The sequence below is a fragment of the Ictidomys tridecemlineatus genome, chromosome Y (genome assembly GCF_052094955.1).
Source record: "Ictidomys tridecemlineatus isolate mIctTri1 chromosome Y, mIctTri1.hap1, whole genome shotgun sequence".
NCBI classification, from domain to species: domain Eukaryota; kingdom Metazoa; phylum Chordata; class Mammalia; order Rodentia; family Sciuridae; genus Ictidomys; species Ictidomys tridecemlineatus.
In genome coordinates this window covers 18800928-18826612 of record NC_135494.1, presented here as the reverse complement: position 1 = coordinate 18826612, position 25685 = coordinate 18800928, and the positions used below count along the sequence as shown (strand labels likewise).

Below are 25685 nucleotides of genomic sequence, written 5' to 3'. Positions count from 1 at the left end.
GGAGGTGCCGAGGCCCACCGCCCAGGCAGGTGGCTAGAGCAGCCACTCCTCAACCTCTAGGGCTTCCTGTGGGCTCCCTCTTGTCCTCCCTCCTTCCAGACCCCTTCAAGGCCAGATTAGTTATTTAAAAATGATAATAAAAACAGAACAAGTTGCTCAGATGAAGTTGTGGTGTGCAGCCAGGACCCGAGGCTGAGCCGTCATACGCCACTTCCGTTTCTCACCTGCTTGCTGTGTACGGTTCTGGATGCCATTGTTTGTAAGGAGTTTTCTGTTTTGCAGCCAGAATCCAGGACCCTGGAAAGCCCCCAGGGCTCTGGCTCTGGGATAGCTGCTGCTGGTGACGTGTCCCTGAGGTATTGAATCCAGAGGCTGCCAAGGAGAGCTGCGGAGCAGGGGCTGGGGAGGATGCAGGCAGGAGCAGCCACAGCACGTTCTCTGCTGCGTGGGCTGGGCTTGCTGTGACCCCACAGAGCAGGACCTACCCTGACAGCCTCCATGCTGCCAGGCTGGGGGACACACCTTACCATGATCTGGGATACAAGTGATTTATGCTGAGAAGACCTGGCTGGGACATTCTGTCAGAACGCCTGAATGGATGCCTCCCTTGAGTCTGAAATTCTGCCTCCTCTCTTAGGGCTTCAGGGACACATCAGGGCTCAGAGATCTGGTCAGGGAGGAGGTGGAGGCTCTGCTTAGAAGCAGGCCATTTCCCCTGATGGCTTTGACTAGAAAAACTCGGGCTCGCTGCTCTCGCCTTTGTAGGCCCGGCATGGTACTTACAGCTCTGTCAGCTGTGGGGTTTGCTTCGCGCTCTCATCCTAACCTGTGATAGCCTGTGTCAGGCACATCATGCATGGGTGGCCCCAGTTGTGTCAGGCTTCGTGTGCCTGAAGGCGAAGAAGTATGAGAATGATGCTTCCCTGCAAGGACAGGGAGATGAGAGTGTGCATGGGTGGAGAACTCGTGTGGCCCCTGGGCACGCTCTGCTCTTCTGAGCTCTATTCCTGTCAAGTGGTGGCTCACTGGGGGCCACTTCTCCCTGCCTGTGGTCAGTGATCTGGGTAGGGGAACAGCCTGCGCTTCCTGGGAGGCTGTCCCCATGGGCTGGTAACTTGTGGGGAGGCTGCTCACTGGGAGCAGTGGTCCTGCTGCCCTCTGCTGTGGAGGAGTGCACCCCTGGAGTGTGGCTGATGGGGTTCGTAGGGAGGAGGAATGGGTCTTCCGCTCTGTCTTCTCCCTGCCTCCTGTGCTTGCTTCCCTCCACAGCTCCTGCCTCTGGGTGGCAGATTGTTAGTGCAGTAAAGATCGGTGCCTGTCACTTTGGCAAATCTAAAATGAGATTTCATTTTTTAAATAAAAAGAAAAAAATTCTTTAACATTCGCAGCTGGGAGATAGCAGAGATTAGAAATGTTACTTATCTCCATTGCACAAAAGGCTGCAGAGGAGAGGAATCTGTCGCTGTTGAATACTAATGAAGTGGGGGTGGCAGGAGCACTGAGGGGAGAGCAGTCCCCTTTAAGAACTGGCGCAAGTTGGTCAGAGTTTCAACTCACAGTCAGAGTTGAGGAGCGCCATGCACAGGGCAGGTGGATGTTCATGTTGGGTGAGAGGGTGGCCTTGACCTTATGCCTTCTAGGCCCTTTGCTCCTTTGCAGGGCAGTTGCAAAGCTGCCACCACCACACTTAGAAAGCTGGTGGGTCCACTGTTCCTGGGGACACAGCTTGGTTTCTTGGCTCCCTTGGCATTGACATTCTCCCTGTCCAGTGCGTCTGCAGGGCTGTCCGCTCCCCAAGTGTTCTATTCTTTGCCTGACCTTTCCTCTGCCTGGAGTTCTTCTTTCCCCCACCCCCTTTTGTGTGCTGGGGATTGAACTCAGGGCCTTGTGCCTGTAAGGCCAGCACTCGACCAGCTGAGCTATAACCCCCGCCCCTCTGCCTAGAGTTCCTTGCTCACTTTCCTGGCTTAGCAAATTCCAGCTTGGCCTTGGGGTCCAGTACTAATGGTCTTCTCTGAACCCTTTATTTGTCTTTTCTTCTATTTCTCTGTCTCACCTAGGGACAGCAGGACTGGAGGTGTGCAAATGATGTATTTGGTCTTCTTATGTCCTTCCTTGCTGTGAAGTGGTCCCTTTCTCACAGCTCCTTGGCAGGGTGACTTGTGTTTGCCAGCCCATCTCTCTTCCCATAGGAGTAGAAGCCCCTTGAGGGTGGGACATATTTTTGCACACTCTGTCCGCCCCCCCCCGCCCCCTGTGATCAGAGCTGTGCTGGATACACAGGCTACAGTGATGTACAATTGCGGAGGTCCTCTTTAGTATAACTCACTGTCCTGACTGACCTGCCTGAATGTACAGGCACACACGTGCGCACACCAGAGTGCAAAGACCCATGTTGCCATGAGCTCAGCTGCATCATTCAGAACTTGGGTGACTGTGCTGCTGTGCATGGAAACAGAGTGGAATGACTTTGTGGTTGAAGTTCCCTCTCTGCCCAGGTCACGGTGTTCCAAGGGTGAAGATTTCTCAGTTTACACTTTAGGATCCTGAAGCTCAAAAAAGGGAAGCAACCTTGGCCCAGGGCATGCCTTGAAGCAAGGATAGGAGTGCTCTTCACTGCTGTGCCTTGTCTGTGTTCTCAGCCCTGACCTGGGCACAGGGCTGAGAGCAGAGGCAGCCTAAAACTGACCCATGTCCTGATGTCCATGGTGGGCTCCTTGGTGGGGCCTGAGTTGACTGGTTTGCCTGAGACATGTGCAAGAAGGTTTTCAGCAGCCATGTCCAAACTCACAGAATCCTCCTGTCCCTGCTAAGGGGCTTCCTGCCTCCTTCTCATAACCCAGAATAGGACAGAAGATGGGATGGTACTTAGGGAACCAGGAGGGCATCAAGTATAGAACCCCATGAGAATCAGCAAAGGGAAAGATGTGGCCTTCAGAGTGTGAAGACCAGAACCATATTCAGGTTTGGCGAGGGTTCTTTGTATCTAAAATAGGGAGGCATGTCTCAGTATACAAGTGGCCAGGGGTCAAAACCAACTCATCGCCCAGGAAGACCTGTTCTACAAGTGAGTTTCCTCTTGGAACCCTTGTTTGGCCAACTAGGATACCTGTGTTGACAAATCCCTTGGTGGCTGTCCCTCAGTGCCTGGAGTGCATCTAGATCACGAGCAGACCTGCAATGCTATGCCACATTGGCCCCATCCACCTGCCAGCTCTGCTAGCAGTGCTTGCTCACTCCTATCTATCTGTTGCTTTTAAGATGTTGGAACACAATTAAATCCTGATTGAGCTCAGAAGAATTTGATCTCAGCAGCCCCAAGACTCTGTCTCACCTGGCACATCTTCCCAGGATCTCCATCAATGTGCTCTCTCCTTCTTCCTTCTGTCCTTGAGGAGATACAGCCCACCACTTTCCTGCTTTTGGTTGCCCTTTTACATATCCAGAGCTGCCAGTTAATATTTTATTGTTATAGTAGTTCCCCCTTTTTCTGCAGTTTTGCTCTCTGCAGTTTCACTTATTGCAACCTGAAAATAGTAAGTGGAAATGTATAGAAATAAACAATTCATAAATTATAAATTGAACACTGTTCCAGGTAGCATAGCAAGACCTCATTCTGTCCTGTGTAGCTGTATACGAAGGACATCTTTGTCCATTGTATCCATACTGTATATGCTACTCACCTGAAAGTCATTTAGCAGCTTTCTGGGTATTTATATTGACTATCACGGTATCACAGTGCTTATGTTCAAGTAATACTTATGTCATTAGTAATGGCCCATGGTACAAGAGTAGTGATGCTTAGAATATGCCAAAAAGAGAAGCCTCAAATCCTTCCTTGAAGTGAAAGGTGGAAATGCTGAAAAAAAAAAGTCATGTGCTGAGGTTGCACTGATCTACGCTAAGAATGAATCTTCTGTCTGTGAAATTGAGAAGGCAAAGTAATTCGTGCTAGTTTTGTTGTTGTAGCTCAGATTGCAAAAGTTATGGCCATAGTGCTTAGTCATTCACCTCACTCGGGTATTGCATCCTTTCACATCATCCCTGGTGGGGGAGAGACCATGTTTATAGAACTTTGAGTACAGCATATTGTTATAACTTGTTGTAATAGTTACTTTTGGTAATCTCCCTGTGTGCCCAATCTATAAGCTAAATCCCATCATAGGTATGTGTGCAAAGGAAAAACCAGTGTATACAGGGTTCTGTATCCTCTGTGATTCCAGGCATTCATTAGGGTTCTTGGGATGTGTCCCTGCCACTTCTGTGCTTCTTGTCCCTTCAGTTTGTCATGGTGTCTGTAGTTCTGCAGTTCCAGCACACTCCTGTGTATATGTCTGTGGTTCCTGCCCCATCCCACCCCACGTGCTTCCCTGCATCTTGGCTTTGCTGGCTGTCTCACATGTTCATACCTCTGTGCCTTTCATTCATCAGGCAGGTGATCACACTGGCTTAGGAAGCACACCTGCCTTGCTCTCTGGGTGTTGCTGCTGTCCCACAAGCCTTTGGCTCACATTGTTTTCTAGTGACAGCTAGTGCCAATTCCATCGCTTCTCCATCCACAAGTTCCTTTACTAGTGACCGTGGCTTTGGGCCTGCCTGATCCCTCCCCTTGTCACCAGGCGGCAAAGCTGGCCCTGCTTTGCATCTCCTTACCTGAAATTAAAAGGGGGGTATCCTATAAGAGGTAAATTTTTAAGTCTTTGCAAAAACATTTTTTTTAAATTTTGTAGAATGTCTTACTGCTTATGTCATTTCAGTTTGAGGCATTAATTATTTTCTTAACATTTTACTGAAGTATCATATGTAAGAAGTCAAGGGTGAGCAGGGAACACAACTGAGCCACCAAGCGTCTCCTTCCTGAGAGGTCTGGCCTGGCTTCTGGCCTCAGGGTGGCCTGCTGTGGTGGTCATTGTGAGGAAGGGCTTCATGGTTGTATTCCTGGAAGTCCTCTGGCCTTAGTGTCTTCATGTGGGTGAGACTTGACCGTTCCATGGTGTACGCCTCGTTCTTTTATATCTTCTCCCAAGTGTGCCCTGGCCACCCAGCATGCATTTCCAGAATATTCTCTCCTGGGCTCTTCTCAAATATTCCTCACCCTTTCATATTTAGCCTCATCTGGGCACCTTTGGTTAGCAGTAGGGCATTTGCTGCTATCTCTGTGGCTTTGGGGGTGAAGGAAGCAGAGCACCATCCTTGGGGTGCCCGCGTTCTTCCTCAGGTTCTCAGTGTCTGCTTTCCCCACGTTCCTGCAGCTGCATCCTCACACCTGGGAGGAAGGGAAAGGAAGCGAAAGGATGTCAGCATTTTATTTGAATAACCTTTTTTGGGTCCAATTATAAAAGGAATCCAGTTTCATTTAGAGCATTTGACAACGTAGAGGAAACAAACAGAAAAGATGAGAATAAAGGTTTCCCATCATCCTCCTGTCCAGCGAAAACCACTGTAAATGTGTTGGCTTAGATTCTGCCTGCTTTTTATTTATATATAGAATGTGTTTTTCCGATGTAGTTTTTAGGAAAAATATAATACTATGCGCATTATTTGTTGAGTCTTCTTATTTTGTTTAATCTTTTGTGAACATTTCCCAAATTAAATTTCTTTTAAAACATACGTTTTTGGGGTTGGGGGTGCAGCCTGGTTGGTAGAGTATGTGATTAGCATGCATGAAGCCCTGGATTCAATCCCAGAACCGAAAATAAACCTCAAAAAACAACTTTTTGACTGTAAACCATTCTCATTATGAATATGTTATTTAGTTACACTCTTACTGTTAGGTAGGAATAGTTTTTTCTCTCTTATAAACAATACTCTGATTAATATATGCCCCCAAATCTTTTCTTGTACGATTGCTGATTATTTCCTCAGGAAGAATTCTTAATAGTGCACTGATTCAAAAAGTATTCATATTCTTCGAGAAGCCAGCGGTTTCTGAACAGTCAGCTTGGGCCGAGGCACTGCCTTGTTAACACTCAGGGAAGGCCCTGCCGTCATCATCATCTGGAAGAAAAGGCAGGAGGGACCTGCATGGCCTTGGGTTGTGTGCTGAGCTTTGGTTACTGCCCAGAAGCAAATCAGCAAAAGAGAAAAAGCTATCAGTTTACCTTACTAAACAGCAGCTCTGTGAGAGATGCTGTTAAGAGAATGATAAGTGAGTCACTAGATGGGCTGGAGACCCACCCTGCTTGTGAGGAACCCCAGGTAATACAGTTGGTGCTCTCCCCGGCAGAGGTGGCCCTTTGTACCCTCTCTCCTGCTGGGCTAGACTTCCCCACTTCTTCCAGAGAGCAGAGTAAGGAAAGGAAAATCATCCACTGACCTCAGAGAACCAACAGCACCTTCATCAGGTGAGGCAGGTGGTGCCATGACATCACAGTGCCCTTGGTTCCACGTGGTGATGGGGGATGCTCTGCACAGTGGGGTTTTTCCCAAACTGGCAGCTCCAGTACAGTTGAGAAACAGGTGGAGTGACCCTAGTTGAGAGACATGCTAACAATCTCTGACCAGCACTCATCACTGTCAAGGTCATGAGAAACAAGGTGAGGCTGGCAGAGGAGCCTCAGTAGACAGGAGGAGAAATGTAGCAGGCCAGCTGGGGGAGGCTGGAGAGTCTGAGACTGCAGGTGGCAGCAGCATCGCCCCTGAACTTGGAGCACACTCATTGGCATTAGAAGTTAGTGGTAGGGCTGGGGTTGTGGCTCAGTGGCAGAGTGCTTACCTGGCATGTGTAAGGCACTGTATTTGATTCTCAGCACCATATATAAACAAATTTAAAAAAGGTCCATTAACAACTTTTAAAAAAAGATATAGATAGATAGATAGATAGATTGATTTTAGTGTACAGGTGATTGAACTCAGGGGCAATTGACCACTGAGCCCACATCCCCAGCCCTATTTTGTATTTTATTTAGAGACAGGGCCTCACTGAGTTTCTTAACGCCTTGCTTTTGCTGAGGCTGGTTTTGAACTCGCAATCCTCCTGCCTCAGCCTCCCAAGATGCTGGGATTACAGTTGTGTACCACCAGGCTAGCTAAAAAAATGTTTTAAATAATTTTTTAAAAAGTTAGCACTGAAGAAGTTGTGTCTGGGGTTCATGGAACTCAGCATATTTAAGGGGCTTGAATGGAGTGAGTGTAGGTGGGCAAGAGACCTTGGGAGCTGCAGGGTCCAGGATGAGTGGGAACTGTGAGAGTTTGGACAGTTCATTCCCGAAGGCTCAGCAGCAGGGATGATGAGGCACAGGTGTGTTCTGAGATCCCACTGATGTCACCGGGGTTCCTCTTGCACCAGAGCCACAGCCCCTTTGCTCTCACAGCACTCCCTGCCCATTGCTGTGTGTGCATTTCTGCAGAGGAGAAGAACTTCAATAAAGTCTGAACCAGATCTCTTAGCTTATGACCACATTGCCCCCATCTTCTCCTAGAGCCCTGCCCACAGTAGACTGCCCATGGGACCAATTAGAAGGAATAGGCAAACTGGTTGATTTCTTAATATGCAAGAACTCAAGAATGTGATGTTAAATTCGTCTTTCTTTCACTACACAATGTGGTCACACACAGCCCCACACCAGCATCTTTAACTGCCAGTGGATCTCAGGCTTACAGAGGTGAAGGATTTGTCATATTTGAAAATCAATAAAACCATGATCACAGGACCAGCTTGGCTAGAATGCTGGGGTTCCAACCACTGCCCCACCCCCAGCATCCTATGTAGTTTTGGTTCAGTTGGTTGGCATCCTTGTGCTTCCCGTTCCTGCTCTGTTGGTGGGAATCTCTGTAGGGCCTACTGTTAGGACCCTGAGAGGGATGAAGGAAGGTGCATTTGGCCCTTGTACTGTTTTGTGGTAGTCCTTGGCGAGGGTCTTGGAGCACTTCAGAAGGACCCAGGTTTCTTGGTGCATGGCACTATGTTTGCTTGGTGCTATTTGGGGGACTGTGGGGTGCTGACATCTTGGGATCAAGCTGTTCTCTGTAGACAGGCAGTTTCTAAACCTACACTCCCAACTTTCAGCTTACTGTTCTTGGTCAGGGAACAACAATCCTTTCACAACAGAGATGCCTGTGGATGATTCTTCTGCCCTAACCTGGCAGGAAAGACCAGAGCTGGTGGCCTCATGGCATGACCCTTGCAGGGTTGTGTTTATGAAATGCTTTTGCCATTTGTGTTCCCCCTCAGTGGGCCCTCATTCTGATTACTTTTTATCTCCTAGGAGTGAAACTCTGCTGTGTACAGTTCTGTGGGTCTTGACCAATATGAGCCCCAGCACCAGGGCCGTGACACAACAGCAGCACCTCCCCGGGGGCTAGTGCCCTCCTCGGTGATCAGCCCCCTGTTGCCCAGCATCACACGCAGAGCTCTGAAGGGAGAGCTTCCCTGGGGCTGGAGCCAGGTCCTGAATGCACGGCCACCTCTTCCCTGAACTTCTCAAATTCCAGGGGCTCGTTTTGTCTTCAGGCCATCCTCCCCTCAGCTTACCAGGCTCAGGATTTTTGTCTGTATCTCCCTGTCCTCGGGCCCTCCATTCCTCCTGTTCTACCCTCACGTTAAGTGTGAGAAGATAACAGCAATTAGGGCTCGTCCAGGTCTAATCCATCACCCGCGGCAGCGTTTAAGGGACCTCTCGATGGGGTGGTGATGCTGGGTGCTGCCTGATGATCTCAGCCGCCCCTTTAGGTCTTTGTCCTGCTCCTCATCACTGGCTGAGCGATTTGTTGGAGGCTCTCATTAAAGGATGCTGGCAGCTCTTCTCCTTAATTACCGTGTTCTAAGGACTGACTGGGTTAGTTTGGTGGCTCTGGCATGAGTGAGGTTGTGTCAATACTCTAATGATTCCTCACCAAGTGCTGAGTCCTTTTTCTTCATCTTGACTTTGATTTTTTTTTCATCTTGACCCTCTCTGTTAGGTGCCCTGCCTTGTGCAGCCCCATGGGGGAAGCTTCCTCCTAGGAGCATATTTACCTGACTCCTGGCCATAGGGCCTGGGAAGGGTGGTGGACTTGTGTACTGGGTAGTTGCCCCTGGCCTGCAGGTCCTATGTCCATGGAGAAGCCATGGACCTGGGTGCCATGAAATATGAGAACTAATTCATGTTGTTTCTACAGCATGTCAAAGCAGTGCTTCTGCCCTTGGATTGTTGTGGGGGTAGAAATCTGTTAGGTGAGAATAGTATATCAGCATGGTTTTTAAAAAAATCAGTACCTTCTTGAAGTGTGATTTACAGATAGTGAAAAACAGAAGCCTCACTGTTCTCCATGATTCTGTACCTGGTGTCACATGTACAGCATGGCCAGCACCTCAGAAACTAGGCTGCTAGAGCCTCCTCATGTGAATGTGACCCCTGTTGGAACCTCCTCCACCACAGGGTACCCACTTGTTCCTGAACGTAATAGGCAGGTATGGTACCAGAAAAAGAGGGATAGCCTCCAGTATGCCCACCACAACATAGGTGACCCTTGAACACAAGCAGAGGAAGCTTGTCTTCATTGGGGCAGGGCCTATGGTGACACGTGTCTTCGTGTGTCAGAGTGGTGTTCATGGTGCGAAGGACCCTATTTGTACAGCCATTCTCTTGCTAATAGACCTGTGGACTGTGTCTGGATTTTGACCTCCTGAATGAGTGTGTTTGTGCAGGTCACTTGAGGACTCATGTGCTTGCCCCTTGCCCTCAGACCTGGGAACCCAGTCGTGTGGTGAACTTTGTGAGGCTGCAGATTTCCACCAGCAGCCTGGGAATTCCAGCTGTTCCCTGTGCCCACCAGCCTTGCTGTTGGCAGCAGGAGGCATGAGGTGTGTTGTGCGTGGCTTTACTCATGACTTCTAGTGCTGGTGTGTGCAGCACCTGTCCCTTCCTGGACCATTTAGGTAACTGGCAATGTGTCCAGGGATCTTTTAGTTACGTTTTTTCCTATCTGTAATCTTTATTTGCCTATTATTCTGTCTTTTTTAAAATTAATTTTTAGAGGAGCCTTTAATAGCCTAAGGAGGTTAGGCCTTTGTCAAAAAATATGACTTCCCAACTTGACATTTTCCCTGTTTGGTTACAGTTTTCTTCCAGATGCCAGCTTTTGATTCTTGGGTAGTCAGATATAGAAGCTGTTTCTTTTAGTGTTTCTGTTGGTTTTGTTTTTGTATGAATGTAGAAAGACTTTCTCTTTCCTAGATCATTAAAATTTCCTTTTATATTTCCCCCTTTTATGATTTCATCTTTCATGTCTAAAATCATTGATCCACCAAGACTGTCTTTTGATATAAGCTGTGTTGCATTATTTTCTGCTGCTGTCACAAAAAATTCTGAGCCTGGAAGGTTCATAAACCGCAGAAATCCATTTCTCACAGTTCTGGAGTTTGGACAAACAAGTCCAAGTCTCAGGCTCTGACAGACTCAGTGTCTGGTGAGCCACCTCCTGTCTGTGTCCTCCCCTGGGGTCTCAGAACAGGTGTGGGTGAGGCTCCTTCACTTCTGTTTCTTGATTCCCTGAGGCGACAGATAAAGGACTGTTCCTCAGGAATGTACTTTGGTGGAGGTGACCCACCACTTGCCATTCCTCTCCCATCAAGCTCCTTGTTCACAGGGGGATGATCAAAGCACTTCACTTGGGGCAGGAGGCAGAATCAGTGATATGATATACATCTAAGAGGTAAGGACTAAGAGGTATCCTGAGAGTGTAGCTGGTGGTAGTGACAGTGAGGATCTGTTGTCTGCTAACCTGGAGTGATTCTTACAGGGATCCAGAATAGCAATCCCTTTGCCTGATTATAGGGGAACACTGTCCCTGTCTTTTGGCCTTGTTTTTGTTGCCTCTTTTCCTCTGGAGTGGCCTCAGGCTTCCAGAGCTGTCTGGACCACAGGAGGTAGGAGGAGCAGCCATTCCAAGGCCTGAGGTAAATTCTAAGTGTCTTCTACAACAGCTAGTGAATTGCCATTGAGTGACGAAGATGAGCAGCAGTGGAAGTCATACAATGGCTCAGAAAATGTGTTTTCTTGTTGTGTGCTTGCTGAGCTGCATTTCCTGCTTCTAATCTGTGCTCAGCAGATGGGCCTGGCAGGGCATCGGCTCAGCAGCAGCCGCCCAGCTCTGCTCTTATGCTGCTCTCCTGCCATTTCTGAGGTGGGTGTGTGGGAGGCCCAGTGTGTACCAGCTAAGGTGGAGCTGGCAGGCAGATCCCTGGCCCTCCCAGTAAATTCAGGTCACCTGGGCCTCTTCCTTGCTGACACTGGGACATGGTAAAAACCTTGAACACCAGTGGTGGTCTCTCTGGTTGGTCAGGGCTGTCCCTTGCAGCCAGCCTCTCTGTCCGAAGGTCATGGACCATTAGAAGGTGAAATAGGTGTGCATAGTCACAGAGACCTTGATTTTCCTGCATTCCATTCAGAAACTTCCAAAACTTTCTGGATTTTTGACCAATTTCTCCAAATACTGTTGAATACTGTCCCCACCCTTGTTAATACTATTACCACGAAACATCTTTTAACTACACAGATGATGTGCTGCTCATTAATCTACAGTGAGAACTAGAATTCTTCCATGAGGTCATTGTCCTTTATGTGGCCTTTCCCCTGGTTGGGTTCATGGGGAGTCCATATCCAGTATCTAAAGCTGATCAGGTGTTGGCCCTGGTCACTTCCTCCCATGACAACTTCCTGTTCCATACCCCTCCCTGGGGGTTGGGCTCTGCCTGTGGCCTATGCCGGGCAGTGGGTGGATGGCCAGTGTGATTCAGGAGCTTTGGTTAAAGTTTGCTGCTGTGTAGAAATTGCCCTTATACCTTCATTGCCTTTTCTTTAGTCCTGTGGGGTTGTGCCTCCTTCTTGCCTGTGAATGTCCCATCTTGGCTAGGGGCTGCCTCTGTTTGGCTGTACTGTCCCTTTTTCTCACCTAGGGTGGGATGTTCATCACTGGCACTGGGCTGGGACCTGCTTTCTTACAGCCTCTGAGCAATGCCTCTGCCAGGGAGCATCTCCCTGCCCAGAGCCTGCCTTCCTGCCTTCCAGACTCACTGTTTCCTGTCTGACCTTTGCTCTTGGCTCTTGGATAGAATGGCCAACCTGTGTCACTAAAGGCACTGTGAATTTCCTCAGGCTAGAGTTGTCTTATTTCATTGTGCTTCCTGGAATACCCCATAACCAGGCCATGAGAAGGTTCCCAGTGGCCACTTGAGACTTGTCAACAAAAATTTCCAAGAGGCTGGGAGAGGGCTCCTGAGTGTCAGGGAACATATCTGCCTTGCCATCAAGAGCTTTTCTGGGAAGAGTTTGAGAAGCAGATGTTGGCCTCTCAGTGTCCATCTTGCTTGCCACTAGTAAGTGGTGGGGCTGGGCTTGGACTCACTGTGTGCTGGGGTTTGCAGCATCTGGCGCTGTTCCTCTTCACCCCAGGAGGTGTGATGTGTTTGGCTCTCTTGTCGTGTTTAAAGTCTCCAGATGCCTGTGCCACCTCAGACCTCCTCTGTTGCGCAGAGAGCCTCTACTCCTCGCTGCCTGCGCTCACGGGAGTTTGCCTGGCACCTCTCATGTTGTATACGCAGAGAGGTGCTGCCGCAGTTCCGACAAGCACTAACCCTGCCTTTTAAAGGTCAATTCTGTCTCAGTCAGTTCTTAAAGTTCAAGAGGAAATAAACTGCTTAGAGCTGGCATTTCTCAAGCCAAGTGTCAACTCTCCAAGCCCGAGCCCGGGGTGAGAGGAAGTGAGATTAATAAATGAGTGGCCGTGTTGACATAGCCATCGGTCAGCAGATGCCTCCTTCTGCTCCCAGCTCTCACTAAAAATAGTGGAAGAGAAACTAAGAATTCTGAAAATCTCATTTTCTCCTTTTGTTTTTATTTTCCAATGTGGGGAATGCTTTGGGGATTTTTTTTATTAGTTATTGACAGCATTAACTCTGTTAGCCCTGGTTACCCACGATGTCCCCCACACAGAGAGATGGCTCTCTGTGCCGTGCATATGTGATTGACAGGGGCTGGGGACACTCCTCACCTTAGGAGAGATTGCAGAGGCCCTGGGAAGGTGCCTCACCCACCAGGGTATTGATGTTTCGGCTTTGGGTCGAGCACAGTGAAATCAATGGGAGAATAAACAGGCAGAATGGGCTTTGTTAATCAGCCTCCGCCAGGCGGCCAGAAGGATAATGATGGAGCACAGGTGCCGATCGAAGCTGGTCCAGTGCAGACAGGCCATCCCGCTCTGCTGGCCAGCGGGTGCTATTGATCGTGCAAGTGCTGGGAACCTCAGCATCAGAGCCACTAATTGGGCTGTTGGGTGATTCCAAAGAGAGAGATGTTGCTGAGATTATTCTGTCTCATCTCTTAACTGCTTGTCCGATTTGACTCACAATCTCAATTAAGCGTTGTGCCCTCACTTCTCAGAGCTCTTCTCGGCTTGGTCCTGCAGTGTGACATGCCATTCTTTCACTTGTCATGTGGACTCTTGTCCCCAGACATGGAGATTTTGGCCTAGCTCTGTGCCAGCATGTTCTGGGCAACCTCCTGGGTGGTGGCTAAATTGCTGCCTTTACAGGAACCCCAGCCGAGCTCTCTGGGGGCCCCTCCCGCCTTCCTGTATTCCACATGCACATGCTTAGATCTCACACTCACTATGCTATGTTCTGATCATCCCTCCTCCTCCGTGTTCCCACATACGTTAGTCAGCTCTCTGTTACTGTAATGAAATACCTAAGGCAACTAACTTAGAAAAGGTTTATTTTGATTACCTTCTGGAGGTTCCAGTTCAAAATCAGGTGGCACCATGGGTTTGGGCCTCTGGCAAGGATGGCACATCATGGCAGGAGCTCGTGGCAAAGCAAACCTATGTCATAAACCAGAAAGCAGGGAGCGACTGAGAGCCCTGAGCCCCACAGTCCCCTTTGTGGGTGCACTCTAGCTGACTAAAGGACTCAGTTTTGTGGAGCAGAACTGTCACCTCCTCCCACAAGTGCTGAGCCCCCCTACCTGGGACCTCTTAGGGTCCCATCACCACCCGAGGACCAAGCTACAAACTCATGAACTCTTGGGAGATGCAGATCATATCTGGACCTGGTGAGGGTCATTGCTTCTCCACCTCCATACACACCTCTGTTTCCATGGGTCTTCAATCCTGGGGCTGTCACATGTGTGATCCCCTGGGCTGTACTGGCTTCCAAGTCTTGTGTAGCAGCCAGAGCAGCACACAGAGGACGTTCAGGGATGCTGGCCTATTGAGAGAGAGGAGGAGGAGAGGAAGGGGTCCTCAGCTGGCTTGGCAAGGAAGCTGCCCTCTGCCATTCTGTGCGTGGTTTGGCCCTGGCCCAGTGCAGGATTTCCCTGTGTGTTTTCCCTAGCTACAGGGGCAGCTCTGTTCTTTCTACATTCCATGCCCTGCCACAGGTATTTCTTCCATGTAGGACTTGTCAGGAGGAGACAGCTTGGCCAACACAGAGACACTTTGAGAGTTTGAGAAGCATTGAGAGTGGAGTTGATGACAGATGATTAGAGCTTTGTTTCTTTGAAGGTCTGTTTTGGGGAACTTGATGTATTTTTATTAAACTCATAGTCTGATGAAGAAGGGACAAGGAGTCATGTCCAGAGACCCTGGCTCCAGCTGGCCACTGCTGTCCATGTGCCCGTTGTCTTTTGAGACCCAGAGCCCCCTATCTGGACCCTCCCTGAACTTGGCCATTGCTGCTATTCTTTTCTCTCCTTTGCTGTGTCCCTAACCCTTGCCCAGGTCCTGGTCTCTCTTAAATGGTCACAGCAGCTCTTTCTTCTTTCTCCTTTTCTCTCCTGAGTTTGTGTCCAGGGTGGGAGATGGAGTCTGGATCTCAGAAGGCTGGGGGGCTGTGGAGGGAGTGAGATAGCTGAGGATTAATGAGCCAGGGTGCCCTGTGCCAAGGCCCAGGTCATGTCCCAGCTGTGTCTCCAGGTGCAGCGTCCCTGGGAAGTATCATACCCCTGTGTGTTTGTGGCCTTAGCTAGAGCATGAGGTAGAAATCCCTCCATCCCAGGCAGGGGCTCAGTACCTCTGCTTCATCAAACATACTTTCTTGGAGAGAGACTGAGAAAGGGGTTTCTATGTGTTTTCCTGAGCTGCTTCTCCGTGTCCTTTGATGGAGTCCTATTTGCAAGAAGGCAGTGATGTATGTATAAGTGAGTTACTAGGCGGGAGGAGGCAGTGGGTTATAGATTAGCAAGGTTCTTTTCTTTTTTTTTTTTGTTGGAATTCATGAATTTGTGGGGTCTGTGGCTGGGCCAGGCTGGCAGGAGTGTCTTGTTCTGGGAGCTGCTCTCATGCCAAGATGCTGGCAGTGTTGGGATGGCCCTCAGTCAGGTGGAGCTCATGTCTTTATTTCTGTCGCTCTGTTGGTAACTCTACGTCTTTGGTGTGGTCCACAGATTGGTAGCCTTTCTCTGTAAAGGGCAAGATGGTGAATATTTTTGTTTTTTTAGGTCACACAGTCTTCCACAGGAAACCAGCCACATATAATATGTCAGCAGTGGGCATGGCTATGTTCTGATAAAACTTTATTTACAAAAAATAAGCAGAGGGCTGTTTGTTGACCTCTGGTGTGTGAAAGAGCATAGATGACCGTCTTGCAGCCTCGCTCTGCTGCCTGCTGACTCTGTGACTGTCCATGTCTTCCTTTTCTGCAATCCCTAATAGAAAGCCATGTGCTCAGAACCTTGTCCACGGGCACATCAAGGCTGAGATGCTACACGTGAGAGTTCTCCTTCTCCTCTGCCTCCAGAAGTTGGAGCTGGGTGGCTCCAGGACATCTCCATGTGTGCCTGCATCAGCCATCACTTCAGATCGTCTTAATTATCTATCTACATCTTTTTTTTTTTCTTCCAAAAGTTGGGCAGGAAGATACATGGTAGTTGCTCAGTAAAGACTTGAGCCACTTATCAGCAACCTGGGGCCTACGCTTACTGTCCTGCTCCTGCCCAATGCCCTGGCTTTGGAGGCAGCCCCACCAATGGGATTACAGGTTGGTTCCCAGTCATCTAAATTGGGTTATGCATTATGAATTGAAATTGTAAGGGGCAATTTTCCTTCTCACATTTTCAAGGTCAGATGAGAGTATTTACTGGGTGGCCTCTGTTTATCTGGGAATGCAAATTGAATTTGGTGATTCAAATTGATGAGATGTTAGGAACAGAGCACTCATCAGAGGCATCATCGGGAGCAGTGACCGGGAGGCCAGACTATAGCTTCGGAGCCTGTTCCCTCGGCCGTGCAGTTGATTGGTAATTATTTCAGTCTTTGCTTTTCTCATTCTCTGGTTTTGTTTCAGCTGTTTGGATTTTTATTTTTATTTTTTTCAGAGAAATGTGTAATGACACTTGGAGGCATTTAAGATTGGAATTAGATGGCGTAAATAAAGACAGCTGTGTGCCAGGCTGAGCCTAGGCGTCGAGGGCGCCCGGGGAAGCTTGCTGCTCTGAGTCTGCACTTGGGCACACGGTGTTAGGAGGTGGAGCAGGACTGCCTCTGCTCCCTTCTGTGTCTCTGGTTTCTTCTCCCCACTCGTTTCAAAGGCAACCTTGTCATAGTCTGTGGGCTTTGGCCACATGGGAGTGCCCATGTGGGTAGACAGTGCTCTGGACATGACTTCTGTCTGTGGCCCTGGCCAGGCTTACTTCTCATCTGAGCTGCTCAGGTGCTTGTGGACACCACTCAAGATTATATGTGCAGTGGCATCCTGTAACCTTGAGGGCTTTGCCCCGGGGTGAGGGCGGCATACTTGTGCAGGAGAACCCTGCTGACCACCTCTGCTGCCACCCTCGGTCCTGCACAGATTTAGAAAAGGGGGTTGGGATGTGCATCTCCACCAGCTCATTACAAAGGAGCCACCCAACATACTGGACACAGATAGTTTACCCATCCCATTAAGGTGCGTGAAAAGACCCAGTGCTTGCTGGGTATTTACCTGCTTTCTACTTTCCCTATGTGACTTCTTAAGTGTGGTGTAGCCAGCTGGACTGGGTTGAGATCAGTGACTCTGAGTGTCAGTGAGAAGGCCGGAGGTTGGAGAAGTCTGTCAGTGTGCGGAGCCTCCTTGGGCGGATTCTGTGAGGCTTTGTACACATTCACTGGGCCCCTTGCTCCAGTGGAATCTCAGGGCCATGTCTCCTTGCTTCTCTCCAGAAGCAGCTATTGATTTCCTTCTCAAAAGTACCTAGACGTGAGCCCTTGCATTGGCCACGCTGCCTCTGTGGAACTGATTCCATGGCTGACCTGACCTACTCACAAGAAAGAATATGTATGTCTCTCCCCCCACACACACACACACATGACCTTCTGCGGTGGCAGGGAAGGGGTTTAGGAGCTTGGCATTAGTACAGTGCTGCCTTTGCCCTCTGGAAACCTTTGCCTGGTCTGTGCTCCATCTAAAATGTTACCACCTTTGTCTTTGCCCCTTTCAAGCTCCAGCGGTAGACAGGGGTTCTGCTGTATTGCTTCTTCCAGCCCCTGTAAACATGGCTGCTTGCATTTCCTGAAATGTAAACTCAGCATACTCTCAAGCATGTGCATGTGGTATGGGAGGTTGTCCTGGCAGACAGTGCTCTCTGTCAGAATTGGAGGATTCCTCCAGGCCCAGGCCAGCTGCATCCAGTGGACAGTCTTTCTCAGTCCCTGCCAGCCTCCTAGGCCTGCCTGCTGTCCTCTGTCCCAAGAACCCTGTGCAGAATGCTTCCTGCTTTTCCACTGTGCCCTCACCTGGAGCCACCTGACATACTCCTGCTGCTGTTCCCCAAATGGGCTGTAAATTCCACAACACCTGCTGTCTGCACCGTTCTCTTGAAGCCCTGGAACTCTGTCTCCTCTGCCTTGGCATGCCCATGAGCAGCCTAGTATTCGGTGAGGTGCTACAGGCTTCATTCCATTATTCCACTTCTTAGAGGTGGCCTGTCATCAGTATAAACTGAAACAACAGGGATTTGTTGAAGAGCCACTCTGCACGGCACTTGGATGTGGAGTAGACATCTGAACAGTTGCCACCTCTGCCCTCTTGGCATGCAGGAGGGCAGGAAGGCATTAAGCACATAAATGTGTGTTAATATGGCAAGTCATGACATGGGGGAAAGAACAGGGGCCATGAGATCAAATAGTAAAGGTGACTTAAACTAGGTGGTAGGCAGGAAGGTGCTTGTCTGATGGGGGCATCAGGTGAGAGAGTTCTCTAGGATGCATGCACAGCCACCCAAAGCCTGAGGTGACAGGCGTGAATGTGTGGATAGGGAGTGTGGCCATGGTGCCTGGGAAGCAGCTGGGGGAGGCGGGCTTACCTGAACTGGTGCTCCTGCAGTGTGTGAGCAGGAGTCATGGAGAGGCTCCAGGGATGAGACTGTGCTGAGTTTACATTTCAGGGTCGATTTGGTGGCTAGGAGGATGAGTGGGGTCCATGAGGGCAGTGATGGCAGCCAGGAGGCCATGGAGTAGTCACACCCGAACCTGGAATGGAGCTTGGCTCTGAATGTTCTCTGGAGGCTTCACTGTACCCCGGATGTAGTAGGGAAGGGAAGCTCAGGGAGGCTCCTTGGTGCTGCCTGGTGGGGTTTGGTGAGTGTTGATCCCTTCACAGGGATGGGAAGATTCGAGGACAAGCAGGCCCTGGGGGGTCCTCTCCTCAGCACATGGACTGGGTGATATTTCCCTAAGTGGGAGCCTGGAGTCCTTGCTTTGGGCTCCACTCTTCCCCAGATACCAAGCCCATTTCTACCTCCTTCTGGCTATCTGGGATTTGTGCTGGCCTGGGTAGGAATTCCTGTCTAGAGAGCACTATTCAGACATTTATCCTTTGCTTTCTCTCTACTCTAATTGCCTCTATCAAAGGCACTGATCTGGACATGCTCTGGATGGGCTTTGCACTTCCTTGGACTGTGGACCATAGAAACCTCTGGTTTCCCTCCTGTCTGCTGCCAAAAGGAGGGCGCCGTGACTCTGGGTCAGTTGTCTGTGGATTGCCTTAACAGCCAGGACAGGGCAGGACTGTGGGGAGTGCAGCCCTGCTTTCCTGACTGCCCTGAGACCTCTTGCGGGGCACACTTGGGCCACTGGCTCCTACTGCCCAAAGTACTTATGAGCTCCTCTGTGCTGGGTGCTGTGACCTATTCTTTATTGGCAATAACTTGGAAACTAAAACTTCTTTTGGAGGCAGTTGGAGAAAGGGAGCTTCTTACTCCATCTTCAGGCGAGTGCCCACCTGGAAAGGGTATGATCAGCTTCTTCCTCCTATTTTGCAGAATGTTTAGTCTCCTATCCATGTGTTACTGGTTTTTCAGGCTACACCGGCCAGAAATAAAGCCCAGGTTCACCTGGAAATCTTAAGTAAGTCTTCTGAAATCTGGTCATCATTGATTCTCTGTGGGGCCCCGTCCTAGTGTTTGGCTAGCCACAGTGGTCTCTTTGTTGGGAGAAATTCTCACCAAGTAGTCTTTTCACCTTGGAGGGCTCTGAGTATGAGATTTCTCGCCCCTTGTAACCGAGCTGCTGTCTCCCGTTGCTTTTGCCTGTTCCCGCAGACCACCTGGAGCAGGCATCCCCGACACCGCAGGCAGTCCTCTGTGCTCTTATCTGTGTTCACTGTTCGTTTGCCCTTTCCTCAGTTGTTGGGGGTTCCCCTAGCACCCTTTTCTCACTTCACTGAGACTAGCCTTATTTATCTTTGCCCCTTTCAAGCTCCTTTGGCAGACAGTGGTTCTGGGGTCTCATCTGCTGCCTCAGAGCATCATGCCGCCCCATCCCATTGGACTGCTGATCATCTCACTGTCTATTAGACTCTGACATCCTCTTATCTGTCAGTGCCCATCTTGATGGAGTGTGCAGCTGTCTTCTGGGCCCAGGATGGGGGCCTGGCACACACTCCAGGTTTAGTTCATTGGTGGGACCGCTGGCCCTCACCCTGTCTTCCATTTCCTAATCCTGCCTATGATTCTTCCTAGCTAGATTCTTCTACTCACTAGACAAGCAGAGTTCTAGAATTTCTTTCAGCTCCTGGAGATTTCCTGATGTGCTGGGAGGGAGCCATGTCATAGTGCCCTGCTCCTCCTCTGCACAGTGGGGACTGTGTAGGTAACAGTGCAACAGATCCAGCCCAGAGGCCTGGCTCTGGGGAAGGTCAGCACCCTTGCATGGCCTGAGAGATTGGGGCATTTTATCCCTGAGGTAGGCATATGGCATGGCACCAGTTGGTGGGTGCTTGACTTGGGCTGACTCTGGCTGTTGCCATCACTGCCGTGGTGCTCCAGGACTTGGTCATCCACAGAGTAATGAGAGGCTGTGGAGGGCAAGCATTTGCTGTTTCCTGTTGGGGACACAGTGGCCTGACCCAGGTGACTCAGTCATGTGGGTCTGCATTTACCCATTTGCAAAAAGGAGAATGCCAAAAATCACTTGTGTTACTGTTTTTCTTTCTTTTTTTTTTTTGTTTGTTGTTTTTATATTTTGTGGTGCTGGGGAGTGAATGCAGGGACTCAAGCATGCTAGACAAGCAGTCTACCATTGAACTCCATCCACAGTCCTCTTGGTGGGCATTTTTTCTCCTAGTTTAAGTGTTAGTAGTCTTTTCCATATTTTTTATTGGTACATTATTGTCCATAATAGTAGGACTGTTAGTGGATTTTGATCTGTGTCTATGACTAAGAATAAAGGTGTTTTTAAGGACTTTGCAACAGTTTGAATTAAATTTTATCAATATTTTCCTGCAGAGTTTTATGCAAAAGAGCAATTACTGAAAACAATGTACCCATGCAATATATTTGTAACTTAACCAATTGGAGACCACCCACAGATTGGCACACGCTGTCAGGGAAATGTTTGAGCAGCCATCAGAAAGCTTCCTGTGTCAGCTCTTGTCCAGGTGTTACGGATGAGAAGGTGATTGTAATGAATTCAGGTCCCCATCACAAAAGTACCAGAGTCTGGGACTCAAACAATGAACATTCCTTTCTCTCATTTTTGGAGCTGAAAAGTCCTTGGCCCCTGCAGATCACTGGTGCCTGGCGAGAGCTGTCATCCTGGTTCAGTGTTGTTTCTCACTGTGTTCTTACAGCGAGAGAGTGGAGATGGGGAGGCAGGGGACTTCTTATAGGAACACTCATTCCAGCATGAGGATTCTTCCCCTGTGATCTAGTTGTCCAGGGCTACACCTCCAAACACTGTCATGTTAGGATTTAGATTCAAAATACAAATTTGGGGACACAGATAAATTCAGTCCATTATAGGGGTGGTGCTTAGCTCAGAGTTCTTGTTTTGGCTTTGGGACTGGTTGTGGCTACTGAGGCACCTTTGTGTCCCTGGGTTTGCACACCAGGCAGGGCTCAGGCACTGTGACCATGCAGCCCCTCACTCATCCCAAGCATGCAGGATGCACTGTACCTCCTGCCCTGCTCCTTTTCAGAGGCAGTCCCTCATGGTGGCCATGTTGTCTAGGAATCTCAGTGTCTGTTTGCACACATGTCCTTTCTTTGCCCTGTTAGTGCTTGGGCTGCCAGGCTGGAGCTGTGAGAAGACAGACAGCAGAGCTGGTGACATGCTGGGCCGAGCAAGGGAAGAAGCTCAGCCAGCAGTCTCTTGGAGAAGGTTGTGAAAATGTCTCCTGCCACTCTGGAGTCTCTTGTGTCCTTTCCTTGTTCCTTCAAGTAGATATTCTTAGCCTGAGTTTCTGATGAAGACTTCATAAAAGTGGACTGCAGTGGCCTGCCACTTACAAAGATGGCTTCTCAAAAGCATGGACTGTTTCTCTCACTAGATGCCGCCTCAAAAAGGCATCGATCGATAAACATGCCCAGCTTCTCCTTGAAGCACCAAGAGCTTTGTTTTGAACTCCCAAAGGCTCATGGAAATACTGCTGACCTTAGAGTTCAGCTTGGCATGGAGCTAGAAGTTTAATTTTTTATGAGCTCTCTCTTCTTCCCTTAGAAGAAAGGCTGAGCGTGAACAGAGGGAGCTTCCCAATGGGGATGGACCCGCAGCCTGGGAACTGGTGTGGGTTAGTGCTGTGGGATTTGGTCACCCAGTTGCTTCTGAGCCAGGGAGGCCCTCAGAAAGCCTGTGGGACAGAACGGAGAGGTCCTGTTCTGATCCAGGGTTACTGTCCCACCCACTTGCATCCTTGGGTTCAGTAGCACTTGCTTGGGAGCCTTTGGGCTCTGTGTGTGTGTTGAGGAGGGGACATCCTCCCTCTTTTCACCATATTTTAGTCCTTCTCATTGTCTTGGGCCTTCAGGCGAAATTGTCTCTTCACTGCCCACAGTATTCTGCCTCTTCCTGCTTCAACAGGACCGGCCCCTGGAACGCGTGAACAACACTCTTCCACACTGTTTTCTGTTTTATAAGCAAGAGCTGGTCTCTTCTTGCCTATGCCCTCTACTGACCTAGTTTTGGCTCACCTCTGTGGCCTAGCAAAGGCCCCAAAAGGGCTGTCCTTGCTTTCTGACTTTGCTCCCTTTCATCCTCTTGAGTCTTTGTGTAGGCCCCTCCCTGTCTGCCCTGTGTCTCCCTTCTGATCCTCACTTACCTCCTGTTGGGCCGTGAGTCCTTCTTCTGCAGTGCTGCTGCTGGGCTGATGTGAATACCACCTCCTGCCTGCCCTTCTCCTGCCACCGACATGTGGTGCCCTTCCTTCCTTTGCCTGTGTGCCTTCAGTACCTTCCAGTATGCCTCCTGATGTGAGAACACAGCACTCATTTTTTCTGTCTTTGCCGCTGCCAGTTGCAAAGTTTCCTCTCAGTTAGAGTCCCCTCTCTGTGTTCCATCTTGCAGTGCTGGGACCTGCAGCCCTCTGCAACTGTCTGACTGGTGCCTTGTCAGCCCATAGTGGGTACTAGAGAGACATGGCCAGAATGGAGGAGGAGTAGGGGGAGGGGGAGGGGGCTGTGGATGGGGCCCTGCCCTTAGCTTGTCCTGCCTGTGGCCACCTTCCTTTCCTTCAGACACTTCCTTATCACCACACAGCAGCTGTATCCAGTCTTCAGCTTTTCCAGAGTTGAGTAGCAGCAGCCTTTGCAAGCTTGGCCCTCTTCAGAGGCCTGGGCCCAGACCCTGCAGGGCTCCCACCTGGCTCAGACACCATCAATGCTCTATACCACGGGTCCCTCTTCTGAGGTTTCCAGATTTTAATTATTTCAGTCTTTTCCTTTTGTCATGAAGTCCAAGGAATTATAGCTGTTCAGTTGTTGCCTCCCACAGTCTTTGGATTGTTCCTTTTGCCCTGTATCACTCAGTTTATGTCTGGTTAACTGTACATTGCATTAGTAAACTCTCTGTGCATGTGATCCATGTGGGTGGAGTCCATGAGGCAGGCCCTTGGCTGTTCAATGCCTCTTGTTTTTCTAGTGCTCCTGACCCCCAGCGAGGTTCTGCAGAGTACTCAGGAACTCAGTCTCCCTGTCATCTGCTGAAGTAGGGTTTTTAAATCTATGTTTATCTCTTGGAAAATTTGGAAACCAGATAACTGCCCTGGGAACTGCCCAATAGATGTGGAACCGTGATTGTGCCCAGTCTGGTGGCTCTCAGAGGTCTTATCTCCCCTGCCACGGGCAGGGCAGTGGGCTGCAGTTGGTGCTGTCTTGCCTCCTAGAGTCTCTTGTAGGACTGAGTATTCTTCTGGCTTATTTCTTTTCCTTCTCACTTGAGGAAATGCATTTTGCTCTTGAGAGAGCATGGATTTTCTTTGTGACCTGGTGAGTGAGCTTTTCCAACCTGGGTGTCGTACCCTACCACTTAGAGGCCCCGTTCTCTCTTGTGGGGGCCATGGAGCACAGCTCCTGCCACCGCCTGCAGCTGCTGTGTACTTGGGAATCTTGGATCTGGGCAGAAGGCTTGGGTCAGGGAATCTCCATGCCTGGTGTCCTCTCCTCCCTATAGTGGCTGGGGCCCATTTATGTCATGCTAGTATCTGGCTCAGACTTGGTACTGGGTTCCTGGTGCCCAGTCCTGCAACATGACTCTGTGACACCAAGCACAGGTCCTTAGGATCACAAAAGAATAGCAGATATGGCATGGCCTCCTGTCCCTTTGCAACTGCAGTGGGTGGGGAGGGCCCAGCTCTCCCCACAGATATGATGATGTTGTGCTTCTAGTGTGTAGGACGTGGGGTTTGTCACTCTCTTTTCAAGCCTACACTAACCCCCTTGTGCTAAGGACAGCTTCTCAGAGTGTTTTCTTACCCTTCAACCCTATCCAGTGTCGTACTGTGCCCTGTCACCTTACAGACGCATTGCCACATTCCTTCCTCTGTGTATATGACTCTTCAAACAGCAGATCGAATGCTACCATTCTTCTAATTAAATTACCCACTTTGGAGCAGTGATTTAAGGTGCTTGTGAACCTCCCCACCTGAATTTAATGATTCAAGAGTCGATTTCACAGTTCTTGATTATTAAATTGGTCTATGAATAGTTTTAAATTGAACTGGAACTCAAAATAGCCTCTTAATATATCTGTTTCCAGTGAATAATTGCACTTGTTTTATACTGTGGCTTTGGTTATGGAGCACCTAGAGGTGCAGGTGGCAGTGGCTGACTCTGCATTTGGAGTAGAGATCAGTGCCAGGCTTTCCGAGTGGGTTTATTGAATGAAATGCCAGCATCTTGATTCTGAGCCTTGGTTCCAGCTTCCATGGTCTTGCAGGCCTCTGGTTGGCTTGTCCCAGGCAGCCTACACCAGTGTTCCCTGCCACACTCAACAGGACTAAGGCCGTTACCAGATCCCTTAGAAAGTTCCATAAATCTTTGATTTACATTCACTTTCGAGTTGTATTTTTGCTGCTTAAAGAATTTTACTAAATTATAATTTAGAAAATCCAGTAAGTACTCATTCATGTGAAAGAGAAAAAATTTGCAGTAGAGACTACCTCTAAAGAAATCGTTATCTATCGCCCTTATGAGTTAAGGTTTCCTTGAAATCATGTAATCAAAACAAAGAGAAATAATTGGATGCCAAAGATAATCTCAGACTGCAGATGTCCTTCACAGCCCATCCCCAAATTTCAAAATTTCAAAGTGGCCCCATCATTCTTATTGTCACCTCTCATAAATTTTATGAATGTCACCTTATATGAGAACCCTATCATCCTGTTCATGTTTTATTTTCAAGGATTGGTTAGGATTTTCTTTGGGAAGAAATCTTTGCCAGTGAAGGAGATAAACCCTGCTCCCTCTTCACATGCTAATGTGCCCTCCTGGTGCACTGGCCCTACCTCACTCACTCTCTTAATCATGACCATTGCTTGTCCCTCCCTAGTGGATCTTAGGAACCCTTAAGCATTGGCTGGAGTTCTCTGGTGCTGACAGCATTCACCAGGGTCCTGAGCCGGCCTCTGAAGGACCAGCCAGCTTCATGCCTGTGCTGGGCATGGCTGTGGGGGAATTGGTGGCATTGAGAGATCAGGGGTCATGGCTCTCCCAAGCATACTTTGGGAGGTTGCCCTCTGCTTGGAGAGCTCCTGCCTTCTCTGGTCTGAAGAGATGTGTTGCCAGAGGATGGACCAGAAGGCCATCTGGATGGAGGTGGTATGATGCTGGGGAGACATGAGGAGACAGAGGCTGTGGGGATGCAAAGGGAAGGGGGGTGTTGAAGCTGGAGACAGGCAGGAAACATCAGCTGGCCGCACAGAGGCAGGGAGAGGGCTCAGCCTGGCTGCACCCTAGGGTCTCTCCCACACTATAGGCCCAGTGTGTGGCCGAGAGGGTTTCGATGGGCAGAAAGTCTTA

General features: G+C 49.4%; 1 protein-coding gene across 1 annotated transcript in view; it reads left to right on the top strand.

Moving 5' to 3' along the window:
• LOC144372085 (mitotic spindle assembly checkpoint protein MAD1-like) overlaps positions 1-25685 on the top strand; it is a 236015-nt gene that overhangs the window by 109186 nt on the left and 101144 nt on the right. The gene's annotated exons all lie outside the window — the stretch shown is intronic.